The 23508-nt window shown below is 38.4% G+C and overlaps 1 protein-coding gene across 2 annotated transcripts in view; it reads left to right on the plus strand.

Moving 5' to 3' along the window:
* Positions 1-493: 493 nt before the first annotated feature.
* The window catches only part of LOC121367830 (protein ABHD15-like), a 121898-nt gene continuing 98883 nt past the window's right edge, over positions 494-23508 (plus strand). For both annotated transcript variants that reach the window (XR_005957437.1, XM_041492222.1), the window contains exon 1: positions 494-1115. The gene's annotated coding sequence lies outside the window, so the exon portion shown is untranslated. The remainder of the gene's footprint in view (positions 1116-23508) is intronic.

The raw sequence follows: 23508 nt of genomic DNA on the forward strand, positions 1-23508 counted from the left end.
ACGTAAAAAGGGCTCTACTGTCCGCCAGTGGTCACCTTTTAAACAATGACGGCAGTTCGAAAGTAATTAGAATATTAAAGAAAGTGTAATGAAATAATCGCGCCTCTTTGTCTTTTCAAGAGAACATCATACATTTAGCAAACATGTATGTTCAATGTTCTTCCATCACAACTATGTTACATAATGTTAACGTCTATGTTTATAGACATTATGTAGTGATAGCAACGCCGTCTATCTATAAATCGCAACCTAAGCAAATGTATAGAATTCTAACGATCGTTGGTGTCGTGGTTAAGCCATCGGACATAAGACTGGTAGGTAGGCCTACATGGTTCGCAGTCCGTTACCGGCTCCTACCCGTGAGTTTTAACTCAATGGGTAGGTGCAAGACCACTACACCCTCTTCTCTCTCACCAACCACTAACAACTAACAACAAACCCTCTGTCCTGGACAGACATCCCAGATAGCTGATATGTGTGTGTGTGTGTTTGTGTGTGTGTGTGTATGTGTGTGTGTGTGTGTGTGTGTGTGCCCAGGACAGCGTGCTTGAACCTCAATTGGATAAATTGGATATAAGCACAAAAATCAGTTAATGACAAGATCGCTTAGTAAAACGGGGTCGTGGTCGCAAAGTATATACATTTAACGTTTTTAAGCAGCTCAAAAGTGACGAAGTCTAGGTGCCGCGAAACTGCAGGTAGTGTATTTAATAATGTATGGTACGGGTTTTATCGGTTTGTAACAAGTTTTAATGATCTCAACTAGTCTCACATTCGTCGGCCTTCCGTCTGTTTTAGCGCCAGGAACGGTTAATCTCCTATCAGACGAGTTGGCGGGTTCTTGTACTTTTAAACACGATAACTGGTGACGCATGAAAACACACTACGTGTGGAATCGCTTCAACACCCCCTCGTCCTTCACACGTGGTTGGGTAACATTACTTGTTAAGCGGTACTAAACGTAAGCGATCAGTGCAAGCAGACGACAGTTACGGTATTCGTAAACTCATGCAGTACACTGCATATTGGATATTACCTGGACAGATATTATCAAAATGCAAATATTTAATGGGTGTGTTATCACAACAGATGTTACGATGCACTTACGGCTAAAGGTAGGCTGTTATATTGTTGTGTAGTTTATGCAGTTATTATGCGTGTCATAGTTAAAACATAAATATGCAATATTAGTATAATATAGTTAAAAGAATCGCCGTTCCATTACATACGTGCATACAAACACATACACGCACACACACACAGAGAGAAACACATACATACAAACAATATAGACGATATAAGGTGTGGGTTTTTTTAATTTATCACTAATCTAATAATAATATTTATAATATTAGCATTAATTTATGAATATACGCATTGTTTCTTACAAACTATATCAGAAATATCACCACATTCAAACATAATTACAGATCAACGTTTTTAGAAATCATTAAAAAAAAAAAATTAAAAAAAAAAAAAAATCCACACACCCCTTCACCCTAAAAACATGTTAAGAGACATTGGTGAAATAGTGTGTTATTCACCACTTCATGAAAACAAAATCAACGATGTAAAATGGCACTCGCAAGGGTCAACGAATATATACACGCATACACACGCACGCATGTACATACGTACACACGCACGCACACATACACATTACGAACACATACATTTTTCTATATACATAAGTCCTCATGCAATAAATGATAAAAACTATAACTCAGCAATACATGTACATACTTATTTCACCACGATAAACGTTATAACAGCGGGCATACTGCGTACTACTTTATGTGCTGCATATTTGTATTATTTGAGCCGTGTCACGGGAAAACCATCGTGACAACAGTGAATATTTGTCTCAGACAAGTGATAACTGAGTTCTTTTTTTGTCTGTCTCTGTTTGTCTATCAGTTTTTCTTTCTTCATCTATCTGTCACCTTCTGCCCCTCTGTCTCCCTCTCTCTCCCTCACACAACTCCATTTCCTCTATTTGTCGAAATACCTCCCTTTCCATCCTCTCTCTCTCTCTCTCTCCTCTCTCTCTCTCTCTCTCTCTCTCTCTCTCTCAGGTATGTTTGTCTCTCTCCATCTCCCTATCTCTCGCTATTTCCCTCTATCTCCGTCTCTTTCTCTCTTCCTCCCTCCTCCCCTCTCTGTATCTCTGCCTCTCCCTCCCTTTCCCTCCCTCCCTTTCCCTCCCTCCCGCCCTCTCTCTCTCTCCCTCACACAACTCCATTTCCTCTATTTGTCGAAATACCTCCCTTTCCATCCTCTCTCTCTCTCTCTCTCTCTCTCTCTCTCTCTCTCTCTCTCTCTCTCTCTCTCTCTCTCTCTCTCTCTCTCTCTCTCTCTCTCTCTCTCTCTCTCTCTCTCTCAGGTATGTTTGTCTCTCTCCATCTCCCTATCTTTCGCTATTTCCCTCTATCTCCGTCTCTTTCTCCTCTTCCCTCCCTCCTCCCCTCTCTCCTCTCTATCTCTGTCTCTCCCTCCTCCCCTCTCTCTCTCCTATCTCTCTGTGTGTCTCTCCCTCCCTTTCCCTCCCTGTCTCTGTTCTGGTCCCTTTCCCTCCCTCTCCCTCCCTCTCTCTCTCTCTCCTCCCTCTCTCTCTCTCTCTCTCTCTCAGAGGTATGTGTGTCTCTCTCCTCTCTCCCTCCCTCTCTGTGTCTCTCTCGCTATCTCACACACACACACACACACACACACACACACACACACACACAAAATACGCACGAACGGACGCACGCGCACAAATACGCGTGCTTTGTAATTTTGCTCTTACAACACCGCATGCGTTATCAAGTATCCAATCACCCATGTCAGAAACTCACCTCAGGGGCCGAAGACCACTGATAATAAACCTTTATTACCCCATTTTTGAAATTTATTTATAATATCTCTTGCTAGACCTAATGCCTTTCTCATAAAAGTATCGGCTACGTCAACTTTAGGAACGTTAATAATACTTTGAGAACGAAAAAAAAAAAAAGAAGAAAAGAAAAGAATTACAAAGATATTTTTTTCACCGTGTTTAATTTACAGTTTTGATATACCACGTCTCGCTTACTTACATGAATTTTTTTTAAAAGATTTGCGGTTACTGGCCACACTTATCATCCCAGAACCAGTCTAGCTTGTGTGTCAGAGATATCAGAGCGTAGTTACGTCCCTTGGTGATAGTTTATCGCCTGCTGGTACTTAAGATTGATTGGTGTTCCTGTGTAGTTTGGTACTCCCGAGGTTTCTTAGTAGAAATAAAAGCAGTAATTCCGTAAATCGAAATGTAGAACCTTAGTGAAGATTCTTTGCTGAAATGACATGACCACCTTGCAATTAAGAAGGTCACACGGGTCTTAAAATTATGTAAACGGGTTATAAAACTTGAATATAATTTTCCCATAAAGTCTTGTCTTTTCCCCGTCTTTTTGAATCAGACGTCTCAAAAATTTAATATACTGCGTTCGTTTTGTTTTACTCATAATTAGAGCCCATGTAACACAAAGATGTTCTTGGGTGCATTTTAGGACATTTTAAATTATTATTTTTATCATTTTATAAGAGGGTGGTTAAATGTTGGGCTTACTATACGATGCTTTGCCCGTTTGCTGGTTTCTTTGTAAGTGTCTGTCAAAAACATCAAATTGTAGAATTGTAAAAATCATATATTTTTTTCTATATAGCCATACCTAGTAGGGCTGCTATAAATCAAATTGTAAAGTAAAACCAATGTTGATGCTACAATGGGATTTTCTTGACAAATCCTAATTATGACGTCATAATGTCTTCTGATTATATATATATATAATCACAAGCAAATACGGACACCTCCATCACATTATTCCGGGCAAAAAACCCAGAAATGGACGTACCTAAATCTTAAGTAAATATTATATACATTTGTATATTCACACAAAAAAGTATCAAAAAGTGCACTAATCTTAAGTAAATATTATATATATTCACACAAAGAAGTATCAAAAATTGCACTAACTCGATGTATTTGCGAGCTGGATAACACCATAAATCATCATAAAATAGATAACTCAACTGAAGCAGGAAGACAAAAGTAATTAGAGGGTAGTATTGGCCACTCCGCCCTTATTCTCAGTGGACAGTTTAGGTTATTTACCGTTATAACTTGTGCAAAGAAATACTTTCACTTGAAATTAGATTAGCACTCGTTTGCCTGTCGAGGGGGCGAAACGTAGCCCAGTGGTAAAGCGCTCGCTTGATGCGCGGTCGATTTGGGTTCGATCCCCGTCAGTGGACCCATGGAGCTATTTCTCGCTCCAGCCAGTGCACGACGACTGGTACATCAAATGCCGTGGTATATGCTGTCCTGTCTATGGGATGGTATATATAAACGATCCCTCGCTGCTAATCGAAAAGAGTAGCCCATGAAGTAGCGACAGCGGGTTTCCTCCCTCAATATCCGTGTAGCCCTTAACTATATGTCCGACGTTTTATAACTGTAAATAAAATGTGTTGAGTGCATCGTTAAATAAAACATTTCCTTCCTTCGTTTTCCTGTCGATGATTGTCGGACTTCGGAAAACTTACCCAGCCATTATATCAATAAAATTAAGGCGTTTTGTTTTGATGTTTCAAACACCAAAGCATATCCACTTTTCATTATGTAATTACTTATTACTTGGTCAAAATATATTTTTCTTATTAAAAGATTGAATCCTGGGAATATGACTGATAAGACGGCGCCACACGATACGAGTGTCTCATACGAGAATAGCCGATTGTGACAAGACAACATTAATTTTCATTGGTTGTTGAGTAAGGGTATGTGGCATTTTGGTGTACTTCCATAAAAAAAAAAACCCTATTCAAGCACGCTTATCATGGACACAACCTCTGTTTTCGCAAGAGAGTTCTGTCCAAGACGGGATTTGTTATTGTGCAATCAATTATTCTCATACAAGGAATTCGTATTGTGTGGCGTCGCCTTTATAATTTTCATTCCTATTGTCACAACAAAACAGCAGTCAATTTAAAATGTAGTCAAATGGATTTGCCTTGATTTGTATGTCTTCTTTTCATGTATTTCTATTCCAATAGCCGCTGATTAAACGATGCGCTGGGGTGTCGTTCAACATTTATTTATTTCCCAACAGTCGCTTATTAAACAATGAGCATGCTGGACTGTCGTTCCACGCTCCTTATTTCTTTCCTCTTCTGTAACGTCAGTGTACCAGGAGTAAGTCACTTGATGCTCATTTGTAATTTGATCCCGTTCCGTTATATTGGAATACCGCCATCATATTTCCCATTACGAACAGATGTATCCAGGAAATTAGAAAATTAATTTGAGCATTGATTGGGTTGCAAACGTGACTCGCCGTGTGGTATTGTGTGATTCTCATCTCTGTATCACCACCGATTACCCACAAGGTCTTTGTCCAGCATTACACCATTGATCAATGTAACAGCAGCGCTAACCTATTACTGAAACTAATGCATGATACGGCCCGCAGGGGTCGGGGAAATGATAATTGAATATGGGAATGAGATGGGTGGCTGGGGGTGGCTGGGGGTGGGTGGAGCGAGGACCAACACACACTTTCTGTAGTGTAAATAATCCTCATAGACTACTCGTTGTGAACAGCCAGAGGCCCGATCCCGAACAGATAGACAGAATAGCACATACAATGGCGTTTGATATGCCACTTATGGTTCGGAAGGGGAAAACACCCAACCGGAAAATGGGTCCACTAATGACATTCGATCCTTCGACCCATGCACCTGAGGCAACTGCTGTACATACTCAGTTAGATATTTGTTTGAATCAGTCATTTTGCTACAAGCACACATAATTTTACGTCGGAAACACTTTTGGTTTACAATAGGAGACAATTTAAGCAAGACGTAAGTAATGTGTAATTTAATGGCCCAAAAATCTGTAATAGCCTAACATATTTTACACTGCCTAATGACTGGGGTCAGTGCCTTTAATTAAATGTTAAAAGTATCGTTTATTTGTGTCATTTCTGAAAGGAGTAATTAGTTTGGACGCAGTGCAGACGGGTCGTCAAAATGCCACCACCTGTCGTGTTCTAAAGTACGGCGTTGGTTTACATAGTACTTAGGATTGTCTCCCATATGCCGGGAAATCTCCAATCAGCATAATCGATTTAAAGATCACACGCATGGCTAGCTAATGCACGTTAATATCAATCAGTGTGTGTTGGCTTCCGGAACAAGGTCTGAACTTTCATTAGACGTAGTTTATTTCATTTATTCGCTTATTAACCTGTCGTTTAGCGGCTCATTGACATTTTTATAATTCAAAAGTTATATATTTTAGTGACGTAGTATTTTATTAGCAAGTAATTAAATATATACTAAATTTTTAGTATACATAATTTGTATAAAGTTAAAGTTTGTTTTGTTTAACGACACCACTAGAGCACATTGATTATTTAATCATCGGCTATTGGATTTCAAACATTTGGTAATTCTGACACGTAGTCTTCGGAAGAAAGCCTCTACATTTACCAATTAGCAGCAATGCTATGCACATTCCTACATATAGGACAGAACATACTATGGCCTTTGATATACTAGACGTTGGGCACTGATTAGAACGGAAAAAACCCCCAAAAAACCAATGGAATACTTTTTTAAAATGCATGTAAATACAAGGTCATAGTTTACTATTTTATATTACGAAGACACTAATTGCACAAAACTAAACAGATGGTTTAAGCCAATAATGTTATTCATAATATAAACTGAATGCAAAGTACTGTACAATCGACATGTCAAAATAAAGTGATGTTGATCAAGTATATTATTAATCTATAGGTTTCATCTCCATCCTTCTATCTGTCCGTCTTTTCGCCCATCTGTCCCACATATAGTTTTCCGATTTTTTTTCTCTCACAATGCCTGTATTTATTGAGCTGAAATGTTGTGTATAGCTTTATCATGTGCTGTTACAGATCAGGTTTGACTTTGATGACGATTTACCGATTTTTGACAGACTTAGGAGAAACGAAAAGTTGTTTTCCAGACTATATTGTATATTGCTTTGTTGTGTACCGTTACAAATCAAGTTTGACTTAAATGGCGATTTACCTATTTTTCACTAAGTCATGGCCCTTGAACTTAGCATATATATGAAATTATTTTTAGGCCTGGTAAGGGATATATATTGCTTTAGCCGTCAGTACACTCATAATTCTTGTTTCAAAATCAGAACGGATATATTTTGGCGTTACATTTTGATACCGTGTAATATCTCAACGAATAATTGATGGAAATAACCGGCCTCAGTGGTGTCGTGGTTAAGCCATCGGACATAAAGCTGGTAGGTACAAGGTTCGCAGCCCGATACCGGGTCCCACCCAGAGCGAGTTTAAACGACCCAATGGGTAGGTGTAAGACCACTACACCCTCTTCTCTCTCAACAACCGCTAACAACTAAGCCACTGTTCTGTACAGACAGGCCAGATAGCTGAGGTGTGTGCCCAGGACAGCGTGTTTGAACCTTAATTGGATATAAGCACGTAAATAATTTAAAGAAAAAGAAGAAATAAAGATGGAAATAAATATTTTCTGGATATAATTATATTTTATGATAATAGTGGAAGCAAATATATCTATTAAATGCTAATAATATTATATTAAAGATAGCTTTATCCAGTATATTTTCTGTATATTTTCATTGAAAGTATCCATTAAATGCATTGAACTTTCAAAATAATTCACCATTACTGATTAAAGCAAACATCTCAAAAAAACTTAGTGAAAAGAGTAAAGATTTAAGTTGATATAGAAGAGAGACCGATACATGATGCATATTCACATTATCTTAGTGTCATCCCAAGAATAATTAGTTACGGCTAAACAACGTTTAAGGGTATGGTGTCACGTGATTTGCATAACAAATACCGCTAGATGTTCAGTCTTTTGTAAAAATACATATGAAATACATCTAGCCATGTTACTGGCCCTTGTGCAGGGTGTGGGTGTTGAGAGTCGAATCCCCTGCTCAACAAAACATTTTGTCTTTTTTTCTCAATATATGTTTTAGGGGAGCATGACTCGACACCCCGCCCCCCCCCCCCCCATTAAACTAAAATTACTGCACACGTTCCTGCGTTACTACTTTGTAGAAATAGCCAGTATGATGTAAGCGAGATTTTGCCCAGAATTATGTGGTTGGACCTCAATTCAAGATAACAACGTAAATAATCATAATATTCTTCACTTGTACCCTACACGACTTTTAAAGGAACTATCCTGGTTCAATATAAGAAAAATAAATAAAGTTTGTTTTGTTTAACGACACCACTAGAGCATATTGATTTATTAATCATCGGCTGTTGGATGTCAAACATTTGGTAATTTTTACATATAGTCTTAGAGAGGAAACCCGCTACATTTTTCCATTAGTAGCAAGGGATCTTTTATATGCATCATTCCATAGACAGGATAGCACATACCACGACCTTTGATATACCAGTCGTGGTGCACTGGCTGGAGCGAGAAATAGCCCAATGGGCACATCGAGGGAGATCGATCCTAGACTGTATGCGCAGTAAGCGAGCACTTTACTACTATGCCCCCTATCTGTTATGGTGAGAAATAGCCCAGTGGGCCAACCGACGGGGATTGATCTCGGACCGATTATGCATTAAGCGAGTGCTTTACGACTGGGCTACGTCCCGCCCTGTAAATAAAAATCAAATAGTCATCATAACCATAGATCTTCACTTATACAATACACGACCATTTTAGCCTTTCACAATTATATATGTGGTGACATTTTTTTATGCTTAGAAAATGAACATCTATATTCAAGTCACTTCCATAGCTGAATTGGTCAATATGGACTTTTGCCTGCGGTAGTTTTGTATGTAACCTTAGTTTTCTTCCATGAACTTTGGAAATAATTGCGTCAAAGGAAATCCCAAAGGTATTTAACGATATAATGCTAAATATATTTCAGACTTTTTGGTATGTTTTATTACCCACGTGTATTATACTCCACTGTTTATTATAATGGCTCAAAAACTCAACTTACCCGATTTAAGAGACAGAAATCACAAAGGAGCCTGGAAATGCAATTACTTCTGGATCCCTGATCGAACTATAGTCACCTCCCTAACCCGCATAGTGCGAACGTAAATAAGTATCGGTACAATTTCTGTTCTGTTGACTGACACTTTCTTGTGTTCTTTGTGAAAAGCGCTTCCGGTGTGGTATGACATACCCCCGGCGTGATATGCGGTTCGGTGCGTTTAACTGCGCATGCGTGAAATATGTGGGCCAGATCTCATCACCACCTGCATGACAAATGGACTGCCGTGACATATGGCCCGTTTGTGAAGACTATTACTATGATTAATATAGTCTTATTACTTATTACTTATTACTTTACTGTCGCCCCATACACGACATTTCTTCTTCAGCGTTCGATTGGTTCTATTATATCCTTTGTCCCGCGAGAGTCGCAAAAAAGGGCTGTCGGGCGTAGATCTTTTGCAGAGCCCCATAGCTTTGCATCCATCGTAGTACTCACAGGCCAGATTTGTTGCCTATCTGTTATAGAGTGGACAGGACTGCAGGAAGTGTGGTGTTTGGTCGTCTTTTCCACTATCATAGAGAGCCGAGGGCTGAATACCAATCTTTTTAAGATGTCCTTTCAGTCCGCAGTGACCTGTCCTCGGGCGAAAAATTGTTGTTTGCTCGTGGCGAGACAGTTGGTGGAGAGGATCTTCATGTAGATTGTATCCACCATTTGAAACAAGGAAGGTGGATTTTTGCCTGTTGCGGATCAGAGTTCTGGTTTCTCTGTAAGATAGATCTGAGAGGAGCTGATCGTGTTTGCTTCCCTCCTTTGCCAGCAGATCGGCGATTTCATTGTTCGCTATGCCTGTATGTGCAGGGATCTTTGTTGATTTGGCCAGTTAATTGAAGTTGTCCACTAGTCTCTTCTGTGAGTCGTCAGTCTTTTTCAGAGGTTAGGGCCTGCAATGCTGAAAGGGAGTCTGAGAAGAAGACTGCTTTCTTGGGTTTTCTTTCCACCAGTTTCAGAGTCTCTGTAGCGTTGTAAAGTGCCAGGAGTTCAGCTTTATAGTTGGAGCACATACGTCTACCTGGTTTTGACAGAGAGGCAATCCTGGTCTCTTGATGTAGACGCCACATTCTCCATTTTGTGTGGCATTTTCTGCAGATCCATCTATGAAGATGTGGATCCAGGTTGTTGCAAGGTAGCGTTTATCTATCTCCTCCATGGTCAGAGCCTTCAGCATAATGTCACTCTGGTCTTTCTTCACAGTGATGCCAAGGATGGTGGTTCTGATCTCTCCTAGCAGAGTATTTTGAGGCCAGGTGCTTGAGTTCAGTCTTTCGCATAGCTTTTGATTGGCTGTCAGAATGTCAGCTTGTCTACGTTGGTACTCTTTGACCAGGTGGTACCGGCTTTTTCATTTGAGCCTGGTTTTGGTGAGGTCCTGAAGCCTGCCGTGCAGTGGATGGTCTGGCTGCCTCTTCATCTTTTCGGTATGGGTGTGAAGCTTTGCCTGCCTTCTGCTCTCAAGAGGCTCAACTCCGGCTGTTTTTTCCATCGTGGTAATGGGAGTACTTTTCATGGCTCCAAGGATTGTTCTTAAACCAACATTTTGGACACAGTCCAGTTTGTTGGTGTGTGTCTTGGCTGCGGTTGCCCATGCACTGGCTCCATATTCCAATGTTGATCTGACTGTTCCTGTGTACACAGTCTTGAGTATCTTAGAGTTAGCTCCCCAGTGTGTTCCCGAGAGTTTTTTCAGCAGGGCTAACTTCCTGATTCCTTTTGATACCATTTTTCTATTTGTGGTTTCCATGATAGATGTGTATCAAGTTTCACTCCTAGAAAATTGGGTGTTTCTACTTGGGGTAGTGTTCTGTCGTCGAGCTTGAGGGTGATATTTTCCTTGGCGGTTGAGAGAGAGAGAGAGAGAGAGAGAGAGAGAGAGAGAGAGAGAGAGAGAGAGAGACAGAGAGAGAGAGAGAGAGAGAGAGGACTATTGCCTGTCTATTAATTTCGCTAATCTGAAGACCCCAGTCATCTGTTCACTGATGTATACTTCTGACAGCTTCTTGAATCCTGTAAGCAGCAGATGTAGTGTGGTCCGCTGTACTCCATACAGCAAGATCATCTGCGTGCAGGGTGTTCGACACATGTCTTGGGAGTATGGCCGTGATGTTATTGATGTACAGGAGACATTGTGGGTGAAATGACGCCTCCTTGTGGAACTCCTTCTCGCATCTTCATGCTCTCACTCATGTATCCATCTAGTGTGTGTGTGTGTGTGTGTGTGTGTGTGTGTGTGTGTGTGTGTGTGTGTGTGTGTGTGTGTGTGTGTATTAGTGATTGTATAAATTATTCAATTGGCAGATAAATTATAAAATAAACTAAGATAAGAGCTTGATACTATATTGACAGTTTTTCTCTTCTGTACTAATTGCGATCAGAATGACCGTGCAAATGTTAAACAAAACCGCTACTGGGAATATCAGTTGCTTTCGTTATAAATACCAAAATTCTCTCCTAATTTTTTGTTTCATTTAATGACTACTTCAGGCAATGTGTTGTCATACTAAATGAATCAATAAATGTCAAGCTTAGCTGAGGTAGAGGCAATTCGGTGCATTCCACAGAACTTCACAGTTTGTTAATTGATACACTGGCGATACTGGATTGAATGTCACTAGCATCCGTGAAGGTGTCAATAGTGCTTATTTCCCACACCTTGTCACTATTGGTTCACTGACTGACTGATACCCGATTTTCAAAAAGGTTCAGGTGCATCACCATTGAATGAAGGGTGTTGATAAGTTTGATAAAAATTCCTTGTCTGAATAAAATTAAAACCACCCCACCCCCCTCCAAAAAATAATAAAATGTTGAGAATAATCCCTGAAATTTTCAGATACTATTATAATATATGTAATGTTCAATTCACTTGAAAATTGTGTGTAATCCCTGATATTTTCAGTTAAACATAATTTAGTCAATTATATACATATTCTCAGTTTCATATATCGTTGAGGTTGCCCACTGGTAAAGCATAAGTACAAGTATATTTAAGTCATTTTATTATTATAAGGCCTTAAAAAATATGTTTTTCCGGTTTCGCGACCTACCCTAATTTTATGTAGCGACCCTGAAATTTTGTAAGATTTATGACAGTATAACAAAGGATAAAAAGACTACATTGGTTAGATCGCGCTACAGTACTTTCCTTTGATTTACAATAATTATCTCCTGAATTTGTCCCCTCAAACCATCTTATTGAAATATAATTACGACAACATTGCAAAGCCAATCAATAAAGCTCACAGTCACAGTTTCTTTCGAGGAGTTTCTCCCTGAATTTGTCCTCTCAACCCATCTTAGATTGGAGACGGCGTAGCTTAGCTTCATGATATAATAACAAGACTTTGTGGATTAACAACTTATTGAAATATAATTAAGATAACATTGCAAAGCCAATCAATAAAGCTCACATTCACAGTTTCTTTCGAGCAGTTTCTCCCTGAAGTGAATAGAAACGTAATGTAAACAACACTTCAAAAAGTATTTCAACAATTTATAAAACTCTAAATTGTATAGAGCTGCTTTTCTTTGATACGTACAAACATACATATGTATATATGGAGCATAATGAAGTAATAACGAAATATAACAACTTTCATTTTTGTTTTATTGAATTTCGATAAAATTACAACAAATCCGTAAGACAGGGCCATTTGTCACGCCGAAATTGACACTTTGGGAAAAACCCTGTGACGTAATTTCTTAGCTGAGTTCTAATTGGTCAAATGTATTTACCGCGTCGTATGTCACGGCGGGCCATATGTCATGCGACACCGGTACACTGGGTGTTTTGTGGTTTCCGTTTTATCACACCGTGTATTCATACCTTGCCTTGACAGGTGTCACATACAAATAATAAATGTGTCACTGGTGAACATTTAGAAACCACAACAATGACAGATTCCGTTTTAATGTTACAGCAATACATTTTGTTAGTACATGTATTATCGAGTGTTTTAATCCATAATGACGTTACTAAAACACATTGTGGCTGATAGTCGCTGTTTGAACCTACATTTACAGTATAGAACACATTCTAGATTTAATCCACATTGACATTAAAGAATACATTTACATTACAGAACACATTCTAGATTTAATCCACATTGATATTAAAAATACATTTACATTATAGAACACATTTACGAATAAATCCACACACATTACGGAACAAATTTACATTACTGAATACATTCTAGTATTAATCCACATTGACGTTATGAAACAAATTTATATTATAGAATACATTCTAGTCTAACCCACACTGACATTACAGAACACATTTACATTATAGAACACATTGTAGTATTAACCTACACTGACATTACATACACAGTTACATTATAGAACACATTCTAGTATTAATCAACACTGACATTACATACACAGTTACATTATAGAACACATTCTAGCATTAATCCACACTGACATTACAGAACACATTAACATTATAGAATACGTTCTATTATTAATCAACACTGACATTACAGAACACATTCTAGTATTAATCAACACTGACATTATAGAACACATTCTAGTATTAATCAACACTGCCATTATAGAACACGATCTAGTATTAATCAACACTGACATTACAGAACACATTCTAGTATTAATCAACACTGACATTATAGAACACGATCTAGTATTAATCAACACTGACATTACAGAACACATTTACATTATAGAATACGTTCTATTATTAATCAACACTGACATTACAGAACACATTCTGGTATTAATCAACACTGACATTATAGAACACGTTCTAGTATTAATCAACACTGACATTATAGAACACATTCTAGTATTAATCAACACTGACATTACAGAACACATTCTAGTATTAATCAACACTGACATTACAGAACACATTATAGAACACATTCTAGTATTAATCAACACTGGTATTACAGAACACATTAAAGTATTAATCAACATTGACATTTCAGAACACATTTACATTATAAAACACATTCTAGTATTAATCAACACTAACATTACAAAACACACATTATAGAACACATTCTAGTATTAATCAACACTGGTATTACAGAACACATTAATGTATTAATCAACATTGACATTTCAGAACACATTTACATTATAAAACACATTCTAGTATTAATCAACACTAACATTACAAAACACATTCTAGTATTAATCAACACTGACATTTCAGAACACATTTACATTATAGAACACATTCACATTATAGAACACATTCTAGTATTAATCAACACTGACATTATAGAACACGTTCTAGTATTAATCAACACTTGACATTATAGAACCTATTCTAGTATTAATCAACACTGACATTACAGAACACATTCTAGTATTAATCAACAGTGGTATTACAGACCACATTCTAATATTAATCAACATTGACATTTCAGAACACATTTACATTATAAAACACATTCTAGTATTAATCAACACTAACATTACAAAACACATTCTAGTATTAATCAACACTGACATTATAGAACACATTTACATTATAGAACACATTCTAGTATTAATCAACACTGACATTATGGAACAAATTTACACAATAGAACACATTCTAATATTAATCAACACTGACATTGCACAGCACATTACGGAAGAAATTTCCATTAATACTGTAATAGAACACATTCTAGTATTAATCAACACTGACATTGCACAGCACATTACGGAAGAAATGTTCATTAATACTATAATAGAACACATTCTAGTATTAATCAACACTGACATTGCATTGCACATTACGGAAGAAATTTCCATTAATGCTGTAATAGAACACATGCTAGTTTTAAAGGAGCTGATCCTCTGTTACTAGAGATAGAAACCCGCTACCACCACTGGTAAAGCAGCACAAGGTATGTTATATGCCCTTTCGTATAGACACATGTACACACTGCATGCAACATTTCAAGTATCAGTTGTGGAGCACTCGTTTGGACGAGAAAAAACCCGAGCCTACCGAAGGTAATCGATCTTGCGACCCAGAACACTTCAAGCAAAAACATAAGCGTACGAGACAGGGGGACCTAGTGCTGCAGCAAAACCTCGAATTCGGGCAAAATGATACAGGTATTCGGGCAAAATGTACTAACCTGAGATCTTTTTATCATGTATTTCCATCATTCTACACTCAAAATTAGTCGTAAAACTGCGTAGTGATTCATTTGCAACCCTATATAGCTGTTTGGTAGTAGGGGCGGATGTAGCCCAGTGGTACAGCGCTCGCTCGATGCGCGGTCGGTGTGGGATCGATCCTTGTCGGTGGGCCTATTGGGCTATTTCTCGTTCCAGCCAGTGCACCACGACTGGCATATCAAAGGCCGTGGTATGTACTACCCTGTCTGTGGGATGGTGCATATAAAAGATCCCTTGCCACTAATCGAAAAGAGTAGCCCATGAAGTGGCGACAGCGGGTTTCCTCTCTCAATAAATGTGTGGTTCTTAACCATATGTCTGACGCCATATAACCGTAAATAAAATTGTTGAATGCGAGATAACCACAATATTATTTTGTAACATAGGTGGCGCTTAACGCCACCTAGATCAGTTCCAGCATAGCGTTAACTACTAAGTATTTGGACCAATGTAATTAGTTGAAACAGGTGTTTTAATTATATAGACCAATTGAAGTGGTTTTAGCGGATGTAGCCTAAGTCAGAGAATAAAGACAATGTTCATTTCAATAAAAAATTATAAATAATGGAGGTGACATTTGTTGTGGTTATCTCCCGATGACGTAAATTTATAAAAATATGAATAAATGTTGTTATCCTGATTCGGGCATTTTTTTGTTTAATTCTGCCCATGCGCCTTTGGATGAAAGCCTGACTGTTAAATATAATTACTATTTTAATTTGCATGGAGGAATCCGGTTCATGATATGAGATAGTTTTACTGTGACATAAAATTACTCTATAGTCATCGTCAAATTAAGAATATTGTTCAGTTTGTCCACCTGGCACCCTCGTCCTCTGCCGCTAATAAAGCTGGTCTGACCTACGGCACTAACTAACGACCGCCGATAGTTGGGGTGTATAGTAGGTGAGTTACAAGTGCCTCGAAGAGGTCAGACTAAGCCCACAGCTAAAAGCTGATGGGGAATGGCAGTTGTGTGGCACATATAACCATAAGAGACAAACACCTGTCGTGGCTGGAGAGACAAGGACTGGGATGTGGAGGTAGACAGCGAAAGAAGTTGAAAGATAGGAGGAGTTGCCAGATCGGGAAGAAATTATACGGAATTCAAAGGAGAGAAAGGAAAGGGGGCAGTGGGATAAAAAAAGAAAAAAAAAAGTAAAGAAAAGAAAAAAAGAGAAGATTATTGTTCAGCTGATGACTTTAAATGTATCCCCCCCCCCTCTCTCTCTCTCTCTCTCTCTCTCTCTCTCTCTCTCTCTCTCTCTCTCTCTATATATATATATATATATATATATATATATATATATATATATATCTCTCTCTCTCTCTCTCTCTCTCTCTCTCTCTCTCTATATATATATATATATATATATATATATATATATATCCTCTCTATCTCTCTCTCTCTCTCTCTCTCTCTCTCTCTCTCTCTCTCTCTCTCTCTCTCTCTCTCTGCTTACCTCTCTTTGAATGAAATAATTTCTGCAAAATTATTTCTGCCTACTAAATTAAAGTTTCAGAGACAGAGGTATTAAATGTTAGGTATAGAGTCATACAGTATAATCTTAATATCATGTGATGATTGGTTTATTGTGTGTGATAATAGAATAACTAAATGTATTACACTTTGTCGACACCCTTTTACAATTGATTGGAAATCCATCAATACGTATACAGCGATTCGTCCTAGTTGAATTACATTTAGCGGTGCAATCAGATTTTGAGAGGCCAACGAGTATGTCATGGGAAGTGAAACGTTCGAGCCAACAGATTATGTTATTAGGTTTTTCATGCTGGTTCTTCGGTGATGGTCGATTTCGATCAGTGACGCGTCCAGTATGGGGTAATCTCTATTACGACCAATTTAATTCTCTGAAGCGTACAATATGGGGTATTTTGTATCCTGAGATTCCTGATCAATACCATACTAGTAATGGTCAGACCTTTCCTTTTAACTTATTTTCGTGCTTATATACAATTAAGGTCCAAACACGCTGTCCACACCTCATCTATCTGGCTGCCAGTCCAGGACAGTGAGTTAGGGGTTAATTTGTTAGTGGTTAGTGAGAGAGAAGAGGGTGTAGTGGTCTTACACCTTCCCATTGAGTCGTTAAAACTCGCTTTGGGTTAGAGCTGGTACCAGGCTGCGAACCCTGTACCTACCAGCCTTATGTTCGATGGCCTAATTACGATACCACCGAGGCCGGTTAGACCTGTTCAGTTATCAACATTCCTAACGTAAAAATGTGAGTGGGGGTGCTAAGTACAGTATGAAAAGTACCACTTTTAAGTTTAAAGTCCGGGCTGTTTTTTTGTTTGATGAGCTGGAGAAGATCCTATATATTATTGTGCCTAGGATGTTTTTGTTTTTGTTTTATTTTTATTTATAATTTTAGTTTTTATTGAACTCCCTCCCCAATTATTTTAAGCCTTATATTTTTATGGTCGTACGAAATGTCCTTCTTTTTCGAAAAGCTATCCTGAAGTGCGATGAGTTTTAGGATCGGTCCTCGTTAATGGGTCACTTGAATTAGTTCGGGACCGCTAAAACGAGTATTAGTGCAGGTAGCACTAAACCAAATAACTTCCGGCTGGGTCAAAGTTCGAGGTGCACCCAGCTTTTGACAGAGACGTGAACACCACAAGTCCTGTGATTGGTTATAAATGTGAGTGTGTTGGTTATAAACAAAATTAGTTTCATCTGGGCTAAAAATGTATGCAATTTTATTTCGTTCAGTACCACTATGTTATGTAGCCTTGTGCTTGGAACATGTATGGGGTACCTGTAAAAAAAAGTACTAAAATTTTGTGCGAAATTAGGGGTGTTGTAAAAACATCTGGTTATACAGAAAATGAGCCATGAAAGGTACCATTTTCTGCAGTTAATACTTTGAGGTAGGGGTTGTAGTCCTGATATATATGGGTCATAGTTTGATTGATATATTGCATAAAGTGTTTTTAAACAGACACGTTAACATGGTCGCCTATGGGATTTTATTTGGTATAGTCGTACCTGCACCACTGAATCTAGGTAGTGCGTCACAACTGAAGTGTTTGGCACCTTACAGCCAGATACCGACTCCGAACCCTGAGTGAGTGCTCCGCAAGGCTCAGTGGGTAGGTGTAAACCACTTGCACCGACCAGTGATCCATAACTGGTTCAACAAAGGCCATGGTTTGTGCTATCCTGCCTGTAGGAAGCGCAAATAAAAGATCCCTTGCTGCTAATCGGAAAGAGTAGACCATGAAGTGGCGACAGCGGGTTTCCTCTCAAAATCTGTGTGGTCCATAACCATATGTCTGACGCCATATAACCGTAAATAAAATGTGTTGAGTGCGTCGTTAACTAAAACATTTCTTTCTTTGTTCTTTCTTTGGTACCTTACAGCTGCTGATAAATTTATACTGAGATGTCGTTAGAGAGACTATCCTGCATTTGCTGACATTGTAACATAATATTTCCAATGTGCTCTAGTAGTGTTAAAAAAATTGCAACATATTTCCGACTGATAGAGAAACTTCAACGATTAAAATGACATTAAATAGACCAGAAACATCTTATTTCGAATAGCAGCGTCTGTGTTTTCTAATGTTTGTAGTTGCTGAAACGTCCTTTTATTTCCTAATACATGTTTGTATATTTTCTCCGTACGCACGAAATGATTGAGATGTAAAATTTAGCTTGGGCTATTACAAACAGTAGGACGACTAGAAACACATTGGATATACAGACACTGATATTCTACAAAATACAATGTATTTAATATAGAGAGAATACTAAATGAGCGGCCGTTAAATACCGTTTATCTTACAACGAGTTGTTTAAAAACGTATCTAACGAGCGAATGCGAGTTGGATACGTTTTTAAACAACGAGTTTTAAGATAAATGGTATATAACGGACACGAATGTATTTTAATTTTTATTATTTCTTATAAATCTTTAAAATAGCTTTAAAATAAATGTAAACACCTTTTTCCAACCAAAACATATGTACGGCCCTAGCGCTTATAGTAAACTTATGCGTCACAGACAAGTCAAGTCAATATCAGGTTAACGTGTATGTCACAGAGTGATCGATTTCACCGAGCTTTTTTTCCCGCCATTGGATGGTATGACATTGGTGACCTGGTCATCATCTAGGAGCAGCCAGTCGTATGTCTTTAAAATGTTCTCTCTTGGGTCTGCTATTAATACGCTTGTTTCGCATAAAAAGGTTAATAGTAAAACAAACCCTCAAACACATGAAAACCAATAAATTATATATTACTTAAAGGCGCTATTTCGGCTTTCCAACAGGAAGTGAATGTGCGTGTTTCGCAAGACAATTCTTCATTGCACGTCGAGGGGGACCCATACTCTGCATAATTAAATTAGTTATAATGGTTGTGTAACAACTCTGCAACCCATCGGTGCATGTGTTATTGGTGAACAATGAAATATCAGTACCCAGGGCTGTGGGAGATGAAGCTATCGCCATAAGCGTACGAGACGGGGAGGGGGGAGGCGAGGGAGGGGTGACAACTTCCCCAGTGCCTGATCAAAACCTCTAATTCGGGAAACAAATGATAGAAATATTCGGGCAAAATGTACTAACGTAAGACCTTTTTACCATGTACTTCCTTCATTCTACATTCAAAATTCGTTTGTAACCCTATATAGCTATGTGGTAGCAATGCTAATATAAATAAATGTTGTTATCCATATTCGGACATTTTCGTTTAATGCGAGTAAAAACGAGCCTGCCCCCCCCCCCCCCCCCCCACACACACACTACAAAAATGGGAGCCTGTATGTCTATGGCTATCGTAAATAATTATGTATTTGACAATGTATCATAATTATTTCTTTATTAAATGTCAAATGTCACACGTCTGTTGCCAAATATTTATGTTATTGATTAGAGATGAGTATTCCACCAAAATAAATGTCTTTTAAGTGAAGAATCTTTAAAAAAAAACTAAATAATTGGTCAAAATGCCTGTGATAAATCCAGATGGGAGGTCCACAAGACAACTTAATCCTTTCTGCTTCCTATGTGCGAGGACTGCCACTCTCTGAAGACTAAGTCGGCGAAGAGAACACTCAGAGTTCGTGTTGGAGTGCCATTAATCTTTCATTCATTCGTGGTACAGCTGTTAAACGAACGACCTTTTAATGATACAGATGGGATTAAAGCAACAGAAAGGCATTATTATTTAGCACAGTTCTAGTCACTTTTATGGGTTTGAAGGGAAATATTTTTGTCTTTCATTCATCATTCCATTTATCTGTGATACTCAACAACCGAGTTTCCTTCGTGCTGGGGTGTCGTTAAACATCCATTCATTCATATTCGTTTTCTAGATAGTTTCTTAGATGTCAGTTAAAAAGAGATCACTGCAAATACCAGATGCGTGAGTGTGGACAATTCTAAACTTACTCAGACAATGTAATCAAATAAAACCTGTTTGAACTGGCTCGAGAATAGATTTATAATCAAGAAGCGAACATATATTTTGCCTTCTTTACCAAAACGGAAAAATAATTACTCCGTTTCTTGCTGGGGAGGAAATATGGAGGAGTTGCACGGAATGTTCTGTCTTTTCATCTGACTGTCTCTCCATTTGTCTTTATACCTGCCTGCCCGCCTACCTGTCTGTCTGTCTGTCTGTCTATGTCTGTCTGTCTGTCTTTCAGATTAAAAAAGATGTCCGATATTGTTTAATGTTTACCCTTGTACATGGAACTAATATGAAACCGTTCCCACCACTAATAAATTACTCTTTTCGATTTAAAAAATAAATAAAAAAGCATATTATAGAATGATAAATCAGTTTTTAATACAGTTAGTAAATGTTTATTAGCACCACTAGAGTATCACTAGAGCACATTAATTAATCATCGGCTATTGGATGTCAAACATTTGGTAATTCTAACACGTAGTCAGCAGAGGAAACCCGCAACATTTTCTTAATGTTGCAAGGGATCTTTTAAATGCACTTCCCCCCAGACAGGAAAGCACATACCAATGCCTTTGACTAGTTGTGGTGCACTGGTTGGAACGACCCACACCCAATCAGTTAAATGGATCCAGCGAGGTGGTTTGATCCTGCGACGCAAGCACCCCAGGCGTGTCCGTGTTCGTGATTTGTTCATTATAGTTTATGCAGGGCTATAGCTGTTTTCCTCTGGACTCGCAGATATGGATTGCTCTTATTGCCGGTTCTGACAATATATCACTGGATTGAATTACTAATACACAAGTGGATATATAATTATCTGGGGATATATCTGCAGTTATAATTTTAAGGCTGGAATTAATAATTAAATATATACTTTCTTCAAGTCTGCTATATCCATTACGCCCTGTCTAGACTATCATTCATAACTTAACAAACTGATCGAATTGCCAGTAGTGAATCACGGTGTGGACTAGTAAAGGTCCGATTTGTTTTGGCTATTGGTTTTTGTTTTTGATTAAAAAAAGGCAGTTTGTAACTGTCGCCGTTTGAACACGCTTAATTGTCCACTGAGTGCTCTTCTTCTAGTTTATCAGCCATGCATGACGGTATGGGTAATAGGACATCATTCACAACTATCATTTTTTTTACGATGAAAGTCGGTGAAAACTGAGTGAAATATGACGCCGGGAGTGAAATTATTGAAGATAGGAAAATTCTTCTTCCGGTTTATCAGTCATGCATGACAGTGAACATATAGAACATCAGTCACGACCATTAGTTTTTACTCTGAAAGTCAAAGAAAACTGAGTTTAATATGAGGCGTCGGCTGCGAGTTTTTTGTCTAATTATTTCTGTGGTCCCTAATCATATATTCAACGCCATATAATTGTAATTAAAATATGTTGTGCGTCGTTACATAAAACCTTTCTTTTTCTGTTAATATTTCTGCGATGTTCATTAAATCAACATTTATTTTTCTTCTGCGTGGTGCTAATTTGTCAGGTCCACCTTCGTATTAAAATAGTAGAAAAACCAAATATGTTTCATCTGCAGTTCAAAAGCTTAACGGGGCAGCATGCTCTAGGCCCCACTAAGTAGTTTGTAGTATTTTATTTTTAGTTGTAATAATTATTTATATGTACAGCTCCCCTCCCAGTGCAAAACATCTTTCCAATAGGCTTGTTTTGATTCTGTTTTTCTACCGCCTTGGGTGTAAAGTGTGGGTTCAAAGACACATGTATCAGGTTTCCAGTTCGTTTCACACTAAAATACAGATAGCAAATATATTTGAGCTCCTTTTTAGTTGTTATATTTTTACATAATGAGTTTTGTCTGTTGTCTTAGGATGTCTGGACCGGCCTCGGTGGCGTCGTGGTTAGGCCATCGGTCTACAGGCTGGTAGGTACTGGGTTCGGATCCCAGTCAAGGCATGGGATTTTTAATCCAGATACCGACTCCAAACCCTGAGTGAGTGCTCCGCAAGGCTCAATGGGTAGGTGTAAACCACTTGCACCGACCAGTGATCCATAACTGGTTCAACAAAGGCCATGGTTTGTGCTATCCTGCCTGTGGGAAGCGCAAATAAAAGATCCCTTGCTGTCTGTCGTAAAAAGAGTAGCCTATGTGGTAACAGCGGGTTTCCTCTTAAAAAAACAGTGTCAGAATGACCATATGTTTGACGTCCAATAGCCGATGATAAGATAAAAAAATCAATGTGCTCTAGAGGCGTCGTTAAATAAAACAAACTTTAGGATGTCTGGAGTGTGGTGCTTTAAATGGATACATGTTCTGTAAATTACAATGTCCGTAAACCACAGTGTATGTTTTATAGTAAGAAGACACATAAGTTTATCTCACGTAAATAAGCTGTAAGATCAGTTCCACTCGACGGACCATTTTTTATCTTTTAAATCTGTGTTTCATATTTCCCTTTTGCTTGTTATCCCATTTTATTTCCTTAGCGTTGTCTCTTCCTCCCTCCATCCCTCGTCTCTATCTATATATCTATCTGTCTGTCTGTCGTTTGGAAAGGAAATGTTTTATTTAACGACGCACTCAACACATTTTATTTACAGACCACACAGATATTGAGAGAGGAAACCTGCTGTCGCCACTTCATGGGCTACTCTTTTCGATTAGCAGCAAGGGCTTTTTTTGTATGCACCATCCCACAGACAGGGTAGTACATACCACGGCCTTTGAAATACCAGTCATGGTGTACTGGCTGGAATGAGAAATAGCCCAATGGGCCCACCGACGGGGATCGACCCCAGACCGACCGCGCATCGAGCGGGCGCTTTACCACTGGGCT

This window comes from Gigantopelta aegis, chromosome 3 (genome assembly GCF_016097555.1).
Source record: "Gigantopelta aegis isolate Gae_Host chromosome 3, Gae_host_genome, whole genome shotgun sequence".
In the NCBI taxonomy this organism is placed as follows: domain Eukaryota; kingdom Metazoa; phylum Mollusca; class Gastropoda; order Neomphalida; family Peltospiridae; genus Gigantopelta; species Gigantopelta aegis.